Source organism: Amphibalanus amphitrite, unplaced genomic scaffold (genome assembly GCF_019059575.1).
Source record: "Amphibalanus amphitrite isolate SeventyFive unplaced genomic scaffold, NRLGWU_Aamphi_draft 000687F_arrow, whole genome shotgun sequence".
NCBI classification, from domain to species: Eukaryota; Metazoa; Arthropoda; class Thecostraca; order Balanomorpha; family Balanidae; genus Amphibalanus; species Amphibalanus amphitrite.
In genome coordinates this window covers 67,949-81,396 of record NW_024882181.1, presented here as the reverse complement: position 1 = coordinate 81,396, position 13,448 = coordinate 67,949, and positions in this window count along the sequence as shown.

Here is a 13,448-nt window from a genome sequence, read left to right as displayed (position 1 = left end):
GACAGTCTTCGAGTTATTCTCGATTTTGTAGAAAAAAGAATACTTGCCACGCAATGACAAGAGGGCTTTATATTGTTTAATGTGTATGCAATAGGTACATTAATTCGAGCCGGCAGGGAAGGGGGATGTTTTTGGCCACAAATGTCAGTTGTTTTCTTCTTATGTGTAACAAAAACCATGGCACGCAGTAGGAGATAATTGAAATGCTATTCTTTTAACCGAAAACACCCTCAAGCATTGTGGTTTTACTTTAAGGTTTCGGGATTTTTAGCCATAATGGCCTGTGGTACCCGATCTTATCGAGCTCCTGGGATTATGGCTTTACGAGATCAATCAGGATCAGGTACGGAGTATATGATGTGGGACCAGTGTGCGTCCAGTCTTGCCTTGAAGCAGTTCAGCGAGGGTGCACCAACCACCTCGGAGGGGAGTCCATTCCAGTCGTTCACGACTCGGGCGGCAAAGGCCTCACCCTCGAGGCTGCTGGAAACTTCTGGATTTTAAACTGATGTCCCCGAGTAACTCCTGCAGCCAGAGCGAAGAATGACCTGGGGTCGGTCGGCATCGACCCCTCTGTGAAATAGTTGGTATGTGAAGATCATATCACCTCTCAGTCGTCTATAATGCAGTGATGGCATCTTCAGTTCTTTGAGTCGCTCCGTGTAGGGTTTGTGGCGGATGCTCTCTACCAGCCGGGTTGCCCTGCGCTGAACTCTTTCGACCTGTCGCTGATTCGCTCTGTAAAATGGACCCCATACAAGGTTCCCGTATTCTAAGTGTGGGCGAACCAGGGTTTTGAAAAGAATGGGCAGCGTGACTTCGTTGATGAGGGAAAACGATTTCTTGATTACGGCGAGGAGCTGCGTAGCCTTCGCCACTGCTGACGCTGCGTGTTCACGAAACTTAAGAGCGTCGTCCACGTGGACACCAAGGTCTTTCTCCACTCTTGCACTGGCTAGGGGAAAATCGCCCAGAGTGTATGAGAATCCGCAATTCGTGCTTCCTATGTGCAGTACGGTAACCGCAGGTTGTTTGAAGTAGACAAACACTATTCGTTAGAATTGTGTTTTTCTATTGAAAAACAACCGGAGCGGTCCGTCTCCGGGCTATGTTTTGCAAGTCTGGCCGCGAATTGGGGCAACTTGACCGGGGCCTAAACGTGCATTGCGATTTCCGTAAAAAGTTCAGGGTATGGGCTTCCGGAGGCGATCTACCTGATGGCATCGGTCGCTACTCGCTTAAAACCTCGTGGCACGTGGCACGTGCGATTCCATTTTCCCCATGTTAAGTCAATGGGGTTTTGGACACTTTTTGCGCGATCGCGAATAGCGGAAAAAATCGCGGAACAAGGTATGGTTTGCTGCCCACCATTCTATGGCCCACACATTCAGGTACACGCCCGTGTGCGCCGTATACCCGTCAGAATTCGTTAACGTGAGTTGCACGAGTTTGAAGTTGAACTTTTTTCGCTCCCCATGTTAAGGCAATGGGCGTTTTTGCAGAGACAATTTCATTCGCTCATTATACAAAATTATATGATACGATTTTGTTTAAACTTGCAGGACTTGTTGAGAAAAGACCAAAGAACATGTTGTTATACTTCTTTAAGCTGTGCAAATTCGTTTGTTCTTTGTAAGCTCGTTTAAAAATGAAAAATTTTAACATGGAAAGTCAATGGGAGCGTCTTTGTTGCTTAATAACTTTTTACCGTTGAGATATATTTAAGTGAAAAGTTGATAGGTTATACAACTTTTGATGCTCTTTCCAATGATATATAGAACGTTATTGCAAGTTGTGCCGTTTTTGAGGAATTTGGTAAAAAAGCACGACTTTACCGAGATTTGAGCTCAGACCTATATATGGTCTTGGCTCAGACAGTATACGAACAGGTGACAGGGATACCTCCCATTGAAGGATGCGATTTAATACTAAACATGGTACACCGCTAGAGACCGAAAACAGCACAAGCCAGGAATACTGAAATGGTGCAATCAGTGAGGAGACAAGTCCTGCTTACACCACCGGCGATCACGTGGCACACGTGCAAATTTGGGCACCTCCGTTGCGGATATATTTTATAGTGAAATATTCAAATGTACATAACTTTGTCAGTTTAAGTCCGATTGGACTAGAATTTGGTGGGTTGATGAATTGTTAAGCGACATTAGCGAATGCGGCACGTTTGTTGCAGTGCGCCACGTTTGTCTCAAAGCGCCATTTTTGCCACAAAGTGCAGAATGTGCGTTATTTTGTCGAAAATTGGACGATTAGGATGCGCTGTAATTAAGCGATGGCTGCTTAAACGGTAGATATGAATGCACCACATTTGCCGCAGGGCGCCATATTTGTCTTAACGTGTCAGTGTTTGCGTTTTGCCTACGGCGGGCGTTTTTGCGGTGGTGTTTGTGTTTTTTCGGTGTTTGCGTTTGGCGGCGGGCGGCCGTTTTTGCGTTTTTTGCGGTGTTTTTGTTTGGCGGCGGGCGGCCGTTTTTTGCGGCGTTTTGCGGTTTGCGGCGGGCCGGCGTGCGTTGCGGGCGTTTTTGCGGCGGTGTTTGCGTTTTTTGCGTTTTTTTTTTGTGTTTGACGGCGAGCGGGCGATGCGGGTGTTTTGCGGTGTTTGCGTTTGGCGGCGGGCGGCCGTTTTAGCGGCGGTTTGCGGCGGGCGGCCGTTTTTTGCGGCGTTTTGTAGTTTGCGGCGGGCGGCCGTTTTTTGCGGGGTTTTGCGGTCGCCGGCGGCCGGGCGTTATTGGCGGTGTTGCGGTTTTAGGCGGGCGGCCGCGTTTCGCGGCGTTTTGCCTTTGGCGGCGGGCGATGCGGGCGATTTTTTGTGGCGGTGGTATTTGCGTTTTTTGCGGTGTTTGCGTTTTGCGGCGGACGGGCGTTTTTGCGGCTTTTTTGCGTTTTTTTTCTGCGGTTTTGTGCCTGCGGGCGATTGTTTTTTGGCGGCTTTTGCGTTGCGTTTTGAGCGTGCGTTTTGCGAGTTTTGCGGTTTAGCGTTTTGCGGCGGGCGGTACAGAGGTGCTTGCTCAAACAACCTGCGGTCCCGCGATGCGGAGCCCGGCATCGCAGATGCTGGTAACCGCAGGTTGTTTGAAGTAGACAAACACTATTCGTTAGAATTGTGTTTTTCTATTGAAAAACAACCGGAGCGGTCCGTCTCCGGGCTATGTTTTGCAAGTCTGGCCGCGAATTGGGGCAACTTGACCGGGGCCTAAACGTGCATTGCGATTTCCGTAAAAAGTTCAGGGTATGGGCTTCCGGAGGCGATCTACCTGATGGCATCGGTCGCTACTCGCTTAAAACCTCGTGGCACGTGGCACGTGCGATTCCATTTTCCCCATGTTAAGTCAATGGGGTTTTGGACACTTTTTGCGCGATCGCGAATAGCGGAAAAAATCGCGGAACAAGGTATGGTTTGCTGCCCACCATTCTATGGCCCACACATTCAGGTACACGCCCGTGTGCGCCGTATACCCGTCAGAATTCGTTAACGTGAGTTGCACGAGTTTGAAGTTGAACTTTTTTCGCTCCCCATGTTAAGGCAATGGGCGTTTTTGCAGAGACAATTTCATTCGCTCATTATACAAAATTATATGATACGATTTTGTTTAAACTTGCAGGACTTGTTGAGAAAAGACCAAAGAACATGTTGTTATACTTCTTTAAGCTGTGCAAATTCGTTTGTTCTTTGTAAGCTCGTTTAAAAATGAAAAATTTTAACATGGAAAGTCAATGGGAGCGTCTTTGTTGCTTAATAACTTTTTACCGTTGAGATATATTTAAGTGAAAAGTTGATAGGTTATACAACTTTTGATGCTCTTTCCAATGATATATAGAACGTTATTGCACGTTGTGCCGTTTTTGAGGAATTTGGTAAAAAAGCACGACTTTACCGAGATTTGAGCTCAGACCTATATATGGTCTTGGCTCAGACAGTATACGAACAGGTGACAGGGATACCTCCCATTGAAGGATGCGATTTAATACTAAACATGGTACACCGCTAGAGACCGAAAACAGCACAAGCCAGGAATACTGAAATGGTGCAATCAGTGAGGAGACAAGTCCTGCTTACACCACCGGCGATCACGTGGCACACGTGCAAATTTGGGCACCTCCGTTGCGGATATATTTTATAGTGAAATATTCAAATGTACATAACTTTGTCAGTTTAAGTCCGATTGGACTAGAATTTGGTGGGTTGATGAATTGTTAAGCGACATTAGCGAATGCGGCACGTTTGTTGCAGTGCGCCACGTTTGTCTCAAAGCGCCATTTTTGCCACAAAGTGCAGAATGTGCGTTATTTTGTCGAAAATTGGACGATTAGGATGCGCTGTAATTAAGCGATGGCTGCTTAAACGGTAGATATGAATGCACCACATTTGCCGCAGGGCGCCATATTTGTCTTAACGTGTCAGTGTTTGCGTTTTGCCTACGGCGGGCGTTTTTGCGGTGGTGTTTGTGTTTTTTCGGTGTTTGCGTTTGGCGGCGGGCGGCCGTTTTTGCGTTTTTTGCGGTGTTTTTGTTTGGCGGCGGGCGGCCGTTTTTTTGCGGCGTTTTGCGGTTTGCGGCGGGCCGGCGTGCGTTGCGGGCGTTTTTGCGGCGGTGTTTGCGTTTTTTTGCGTTTTTTTTTGTGTTTGACGGCGAGCGGGCGATGCGGGTGTTTTGCGGTGTTTGCGTTTGGCGGCGGGCGGCCGTTTTAGCGGCGGTTTGCGGCGGGCGGCCGTTTTTTTGCGGCGTTTTGTAGTTTGCGGCGGGCGGCCGTTTTTTGCGGGGTTTTGCGGTCGCCGGCGGCCGGGCGTTATTGGCGGTGTTGCGGTTTTAGGCGGGCGGCCGCGTTTCGCGGCGTTTTGCCTTTGGCGGCGGGCGATGCGGGCGATTTTTTGTGGCGGTGGTATTTGCGTTTTTTGCGGTGTTTGCGTTTTGCGGCGGACGGGCGTTTTTGCGGCTTTTTTGCGTTTTTTTTCTGCGGTTTTGTGCCTGCGGGCGATTGTTTTTTGGCGGCTTTTGCGTTGCGTTTTGAGCGTGCGTTTTGCGAGTTTTGCGGTTTAGCGTTTTGCGGCGGGCGGTACAGAGGTGCTTGCTCAAACAACCTGCGGTCCCGCGATGCGGAGCCCGGCATCGCAGATGCTGGTAACCGCAGGTTGTTTGAAAAGACAAACACTATTCGTTAGAATTGTGTTTTTCTATTGAAAAACAACCGGAGCGGTCCGTCTCCGGGCTATGTTTTACAAGTCTGGCAGCGAATCGAGACATCTTGATTGGGGCCTAAACTTGTGGCTCGATTTTCGTAAAAATTTCAGGGTATGGGCTCCCGCAGGCGATCTACCTGATGGCACCGGTCGCTACTCGCTTAAAACCTCGTGGCACGTGGCACGTGCCATTCCATTTTCCCCATGTTAAGTCAATGGGGTTTTGGACACTTTTTGCGCGATCGGGAATAGCGGAAAAAATCGCGGAACAAGGTATGGTTTGCTGCACACCATTTTATGACCGACACGTTCAGGTACACGCCCGTGTGCGCCGTATACCCGTCAGAATTCGTTAACGTGAGTTGCACGAGTTTGAAGTTGAACTTTTTTCGCTCCCCATGTTAAGTCAATGGGCGTTTTTGCAGAGACATTTTCATTTGCTCATTGTACAAAATTATATGATACGATTTTGTTTAAACTTTCAGGACCTGTTAAGAAACGACCATAGAACATGTTGTTATCCTTCTTTAAGCTGTGCAAATTCGTTTCTTCTTTTTAACCTCGTTTAAAAATGAAAAATTTTAACATGGAAAGTCAATGGGAGCGTCTTTGTTGCTTAATAACTTTTTACATTTGAGATATATTTAAGTGAAAAGTTGATAGATTATACAACTTTTGATGCTCTTTCCAATGTTATATAGAACGTTATTGCACGTTGTGCCATTTTTGAGAAATTTAGTAAAAAAACACGACATTACCGAGATTTGAGCTCAGACCTATATATGGCCTTTGCTCAGACAGTATACGAACAGGTGACGGGGATACCTCCCATAGAAGGATGCGATTTAATGCTAAATATTAGCGGCCGGCCGCCGTGGGGACGTTTTTGCATGACTTATATCTCCGCAGCCACTGGACCGATACACTTGCGGTTTTTTGTGTTGGGTAGCGTATACCCTTCTTAGAAGTATTTACTATGGACGATGCATGCGGGTGACCCCTACTGCACGTGACACGTGTAAAACGGAGAGGTGTCAGTTTTGTAATAAGTGCAATAACTCGGTAATTACTGGGCCGATTGCGCTGAAACTTGGCATGGAGGTAGTCACCTACTAGGCGATCCATTTTCATGTGCCACGGTAGGGGTGCCGCTGCACGTGCGCACGTGCAGGGTGACGCTTCCAGATTTCGTGACCGGCCGGGCCGATTTAGTTCAAATTTGGTACACCGCTAGAGACCGAAAACAGCACAAGCCAGGAATACTGAAATGGTGCAATCAGTGAGGAGACAAGTCCTGCTTACACCACCGGCGATCACGTGGCACACGTGCAAATTTGGGCACCTCCGTTGCGGATATATTTTATAGTGAAATATTCAAATGTACATAACTTTGTCAGTTTAAGTCCGATTGGACTAGAATTTGGTGGGTTGATGAATTGTTAAGCGACATGAACGAATGCGGCACGTTTGTTGCAGTGCGCCACGTTTGTCTCAAAGCGCCATTTTTGCCACAAAGTGCAGAATGTGCGTTATTTTGTCGAAAATTGGACGATTAGGATGCGCTGTAATTAAGCGATGGCTGCTTAAACGGTAGATATGAATGCACCGCATTTGCCGCAGGGCGCCATATTTGTCTTAATGCGTCAGTGTTTGCGTTTTGCCTACGGCGGGCGTTTTTGCGGCGGTGTTTGTGTTTTTTTCGGTATTTGCGTTTGGCGGCGGGCGGCCGTTATTGCGTTTTTTTGCGGTGTTTTTGTTTGGCGGCGGGCGGCCGTTTTTTGCGGCGTTTTGCGGTTGGCGGCGGGCGGGCGTGCGTTGCGGGCGTTTTTTGCGGCGGTGTTTGCGTTTTTTGCGTTTTTTTTTGTGTTTGGCGGCGGGCGGGCGGGCGATGCGGGTGTTTTGCGGTGTTTGCGTTTGGTGGCGGGCGGCTGTTTTAGCGGCGGTTTGCGGCGGGCGGCCGTTTTTTGCGGCGTTTTGTAGTTTGCGGCGGGCGGCCGTTTTTTGCGGGGTTTTGCGGTCGCCGGCGGCCGGGCGTTATTGGCGGTGTTGCGGTTTTAGGCGGGCGGCCGCGTTTCGCGGCGTTTTGTCTTTGGCGGCGGGCGATGCGGGCGATTTTTTTGTGGCGGTGGTATTTGCGTTTTTTGCGGTGTTTGCGTTTTGCGGCGGACGGGCGTTTTTGCGGTTTTTTGCGTTTTTTTTCTGCGGTTTTGTGCCTGCGGGCGATTGTTTTTTTACGGCTTTTGCGTTGCGTTTTGAGCGTGCGTTTTGCGAGTTTTGCGGTTTTGCGTTTTGCGGCGGGCGGTACAGAGGTGCTTGCTCAAACAACCTGCGGTCCCGCGATGCGGAGCCCGGCATCGCAGATGCTGGTAATCTCTCCTAAGGCATTGCTTTCGGCACTGCACTGCTTCGCCACGAGCAATTTGATGTTTATTTGCACATGGTATTGGTGCTTTTAAACTTGCTTGTGCCATGAATAATTATTAGTTATGAAATCAGGAGGTCAAAGGACCCCTATCATGTGATTTGCTTCTTACTTGGGGATTGCACCAAAAGTAAATTGGTGATCGGTCCTAAGTAAATAAACACCACCTAACCTAACCTAACCCTAGCCTAGGTTAGCAGATTGACATTTCGGCGAAGTTATATTTCACCTAATTGACATTTCGGCAAACTGCCAATTCGGTAGATTGACATTTCGGCAAATTTACATTTCGGCAACTTGACATTTCGGCAAATTGACATTTCGGCAAATTGACATTTCGGCAAATTGACATTTCGGCAAATTGACATTTCGGCAAATTGACATTTCGGCAAATTGACATTTCGACTAATCGACATTTCGGCAAATCGCATTTCGGCAAATTTACATTTCGACTAATAAGCATTTCGGCAAATTGGCATTTCGGCAAAAAGGCATGTCGGCAAATGGCATTTTGACTTTTAGCATTTCGACTTTTTGACACGTCGGCAAAAAGCACATCGGCAAAATGACATTCGGCAAAATGCATTCGGCAAAATGACATTCGGTTAATCGCCTTTCGGCAATTTGTCCGGACACCGTGTCGGTTTAACCCTCGCCCTGGCAGGGGGGGGGTCGATGCGACCCCCCTAAGGTTTTTCAAAGATAGCGCAAAAACGGCGGCGCGCAGCGCCGCCAAATTTGGCACAGCCTATGGGGCAACCTTTTTACATATGACCTGAAAATTTCAGGTCCCAGTGACCTTGGGTCAGGTCACCAGGTCAGAAAAACCGGTACAAGGTCATGGTCAAATTTCAATTTTCTTTTTGCACCTGTCCAACTCACAGTTTTGGACTGATTTCCTTCAAACTTTCAGGATTAGCTAAGTTCACCGAGTTGTATAACATATAGTTCGTTTTTTTTAGGTCACTGACCTGAGGTCAGTTAGAGGTCATTACGTCGTAATGTTAAGCCTATGGGAAAATACTAAATTCGGAAAATACTGGAGATATCCGCTTCGTTCTATCACCTTTGTGCTTTGAAAACCACAGTACTTAACAGCAGGTCACTTGGTGCTTCTTTGTTTGGTGTACTTATCCATGGGTCAGATCAAATGAGGTCAACTGAGGTCAAATGACGTTTTTGCCAATAACTTGGCACATAATGACGCTAGAGCTTAAAAAATGGTATCATTGTGTTCCTGGTGATCAGCCGAATCGAATGATATGTGATATGATGCAATTTGGGTAACTTGAACTTAATTTATTAATTTAAGTTTGCTTAAAATTTAAGAAAAAAACTTTAAGTTCACTTAAGCAGCGAAAAAGTGTATCATTCGACGCGCCTTGACGTGCTGAGTTCACTGGTGCTTTTCTTTTTGCTCTACCTTAATTAGATCAAAAGTTATAAGCGAAAAACTTTTGACCTGTTTTTAGCGAAATTTTTACATTTATACCCCCCAAAACCCCCTTAAATATTGACCTAGAGCAACCAAATTTGCACAGGGGCGAGAAATCCAGGGGGCCCACCTACCTACCAAATTTGGTGTTTCTAGGTGCCATAGGAGCCAATCGCGAGGGGGGGTCGCATCGACCCCCCCCCCCTGCCAGGCCGTGTTATGAAAAATGCCCTGCCAGGGCGAGGGTTAAATTGCATTCAACACAACAACCAAGTTTCGGGTAGTGCAATTGTCGTAATGTCTGTCAATTGTTGTAATGTCTGAAAGACACCTCCGAATTTCAAGGGATGCGTGTCCTACATGCTTTATACAGTCGCCAGCACACCGGTGTTGAACATCGCACGTTTTGCAGTGCTGTGCTGGTGTTCTGATTAGTTCATAGTGCATTGCTGCCACGTGCAGTAGTGCTCCGATTTTGCAGTGTACTGTTTTGAGTCCAGAGGCCTCTTGCACCAAAATCCTCTTGCACCAATGCTTGGATTATTTTGCATCGTGTACCCAATCCAAGAATCAAGTGTGACAATTTGCGTGTAAAATTTACCATGCACCTGTAGGATTATGTATTGGGCTATTGCAAACAAATTTACCACCGTCAGATTACCTTATTCTGAAACCGGTTTTTCGATTTTACCTAGCTAGGTAGTTTGGTGCAAGAGGCCTCAGCAATGCGATACCTAATGCAGTAATTTGATCTTTGTGTTTTTGGAAGTAGTGTTGATGTGCATTTCGCGGTGTTGTGACGTTAAAGTATATTTTGAGGATCCGTTTCAACAATTACATCACAATAGTTATCAAATGTAAAGCATTTGTGTGCCTGGACAAAACAAGGGTTAGGTAATCAGATGAAAACATATCAAATGACGCCATGCTATGGCTGCGGCATAATGATCCTTTATCGTCATTGTATACACATGATCATTGACATATTTTTTATCGGTTTGCTGCATCGATTTGCCTTTGTTGAGATGCACAAAACGCAAAACCTATCTCTCGCTGTTATTCAACGCATCCCACCTAGCTCAGTTACGTATCGAGTTATCCCGCGCGACTTTCCATTCGGCAATCGGCTCAGACAGCCCTCTCGCTAGGCCATTGCTAGCCAACAATGTAATATATATTTGCACACAGTTATTTCATGCAACATAGCCTAACCCCCCCCCGTCGAAATCATATTCCAAGGTAGTTATCACTGTCATTATGCTCCCATCCCCTGCCGCTGCCGCCACTGCTGCACCTCCCCCTCCCCTCCCTCCCCTCGCCTACCCTCCCGCGGCGACCGCCGGGACCGCAGTGTATGCGCCCGACCTGCACTCTGCACTGCTGCAATGACTGTGCACAGCCGTCCGTGCACAGTGTGGTATGGGCAGCTACTGAGTGAGTGCAAATTCGCACTAATAATTTAATACTTTTACCGCTAAATAATGGAGTGAGAGAATTACAAATTGTGAGCTGATGCTTGGTTATGCTGTGGATTTCAAGTAATAAGTTTGATGTTGCAAACATGTTAAATTGGATTGTTGGCTGCGATGGCAACACCTTGCATATTACTGTTGCAACAGGTTGAAAACAAACCTTTATTTTATGGACTTGTAATTGGCATAGCTCGATGCATGATGTGTTTGGTGTTCTACCAGGCATTGTAAGGGTTTTATGGAAATATAAACTAAAAATCAAGATGTTGCCCCGTAGAAAGCTTTTTCAAACTTCTGGCTTAGGTATTTGAGTCATCATGGCGTCGGCAAGGTAGGTATATTATTCGAAGTCCTCAGGACATGCTCTATTTTTGTGAACTTTTTAACCCGCGCACCGACGGGGGGGGGGCGGATATCCGCCCCCCCCTGATGTTTTTCGCGGATAGCGGGAAAACCGCGGCGCGTAGCGCCGCGAAATTTGGTATGACTATAACCTCATCAATTTTACACATGGTGTGCAAGTTTGAACCTCCTAACTTTTAAGGTCAGGTCACCAGGTCACTTTGAATGACCCAACCTCAAGTCACTTTTTTGCAACTTTGTCACCGTGCCAGAGCTACAGTAGATGTCGGAGGCCTTTGAAAGTCGCAGGATGTTATTAGGTCATTAGTAGCTACAATTTGTATATCTCGGAATTTTGATGTCGGTGACCTAAGGTCAGGTCAATTTCGCGACCTCCCCATTATAAGTCAATGGGGGAAAAATCAACTCCCTGTTTTTACCATTAAAACGGGTCGGAATGGCCCCATATACCATACATGACTTCACATACGATCAACCTTCACTACCTTGAGGTCTGTTTTGCTGTTGGGCAGCTGTAAGGTCATGTGACGTCATCAAAGGTCACCAAAGGTTTTTTGCCAATAACTCCTTACAGGAACAAGATACAGCCGCGCGGATGGTCTCATTGTGTTCAGCTCGTCAAGACGCATCGAATGATATACATGATGACCTCGAGGTCACGTGACCTGAGGTCAACCTTTGACCTTGACCTTTCGAGGTCAACATATATATCATTCGATGCGGATTGACGAGAGGATCACGATGATGCCCTTAGTTTGTTCCTATCTTGACTACTTCGAAAGTTATTCGAGAAAAACCCTCTCCATATCTAGCGCCGCCATTTTGACTTTTTCGACCCCTGTGACGTCATCTTTGACCTGACCTGAAAATGACCTTAGTAAAAATTGTAGACCTTGTCCGTGCGTATCCGATGCCGTTTACCGCTTGTCGCTATCTTGCTTCGTTCTCGAGATCTCAGGGGGGGGCGGTCATCCGCCCCCCCCCGTCGGTACTAAGTTGGCGCAGACCCCCGTCGGTGCGCGGGTTAAACAATATCCGGGTAGCAATTAGCTGTGTAGCTTTTTTTGCAGTTCCTGTGCTTTTTGGACCAGATATGTTGCATCTTTGTTTGACAAAAACGTGACTCAGTTCAAGCTCTTGCTTTCTGCGTGGAGCATATTATGCCTTTCGATGTCTGGATCAGCCATAAGTATTAACCCTATTCCTGGCGGGGGGGGGGGCCTCAGGAGCCCCCCCCTGAGGTTTTTTGGTTATTTCTCCCAAACGCGTTGAGCTAGGAAGCTCAAATTTTCTGACTTTTCCTATAAGGCTTCTACGCAACATGTCTGAAAATTTTGAGTTGATCTGACCTCAGGTCAGGTCACCAGAGGTGGTTTGGTGACCCTACCTCAGAAAAGTTTGCAATCACGCCAGAGCTAGAGTTTTTGACCGATCAATTTCTTCTCTTCAGGCTTTAGTTAGGGTACCAGTATGTGCAATTTGTATATCTCGGAATTTTGATATCGGTGACCTAAGGTCAGGTCAGTTTCGCGACCTCCCCATTATAAGTCAATGGGGGAAAAATCAACTCCCTGTTTTTACCACTAAAACGGGTCGGAATGGCCCCATATACCATACATGACTTCATATACGATCAACCTTCACTACCTTGAGGTCTGTTTTGCTGTTGGGCAGCTGTGAGGTCATGTGACGTCATCAAAGGTCACCAAAGGTTTTTGGCCAATAACTCCGTACAGGAACAAGATACAGACGCGTGGATGGTCTCATTGTGTTCAGCTCGTCAAGACGCATCGAATGATATACATGATGACCTCGAGGTCACGTGACCTGAGGTCAACCTTTGACCTTGACCTTTCGAGGTCAACGTATATGTCATTCGATGCGGATTGACGAGAGGATCACGATGATGCCCTTAGTTTGTTCCTATCTTGACTGATTCGAAAGTTATTCGAGAAAAACTCTCTCCATATCTAGCGCCGACATTTTGACTTTTTCGACCCCTGTGACGTCATCTTTGACCTGACCTGAAAATGACCTTAGTAAAAATTGTAGACCTTGTCCATGCGTATCCGATGCCGTTTACCGCTTGTCGCTATCTTGCTTCGTTCTCGAGATCTCAGGGGGGGGGGGGCCGAATCGGCCCCCCCCCCCGCCAGTTTCTTGTCCCGGCGGAGCCCGCCAGGAATAGGGTTAAAGTTGGTTGGTTGCTTTTTAGCTGACCTAGCGTTCCCAATCACCAATACCTGTTGCTGTATCAACAATCACCCAGTTCCACAAACAAAGCCACCCTCTCCCTCCCTCTCTCTCCCCCTCCCCTCCTCTGCCGTTGACCTAGTTTCAACTGAACCACACCGCCGGCGATCGACCCACCGGCTCTGAACTGTGCCTCCACGGCCAGCCGGCCCCGAGCGTCCCAGTCAAATGACCTTGGCAGTCGCCCAGCGACCCGCGCCGGCCGCCCCACACTGCAACGCCCTCTGCAACAACTCTGCAACGGCGCTGCAACAAAGGGCCGGGTTATGTGCAGCTACTGACCGGCCGGCCGAAATTGCAAAGTTGCAG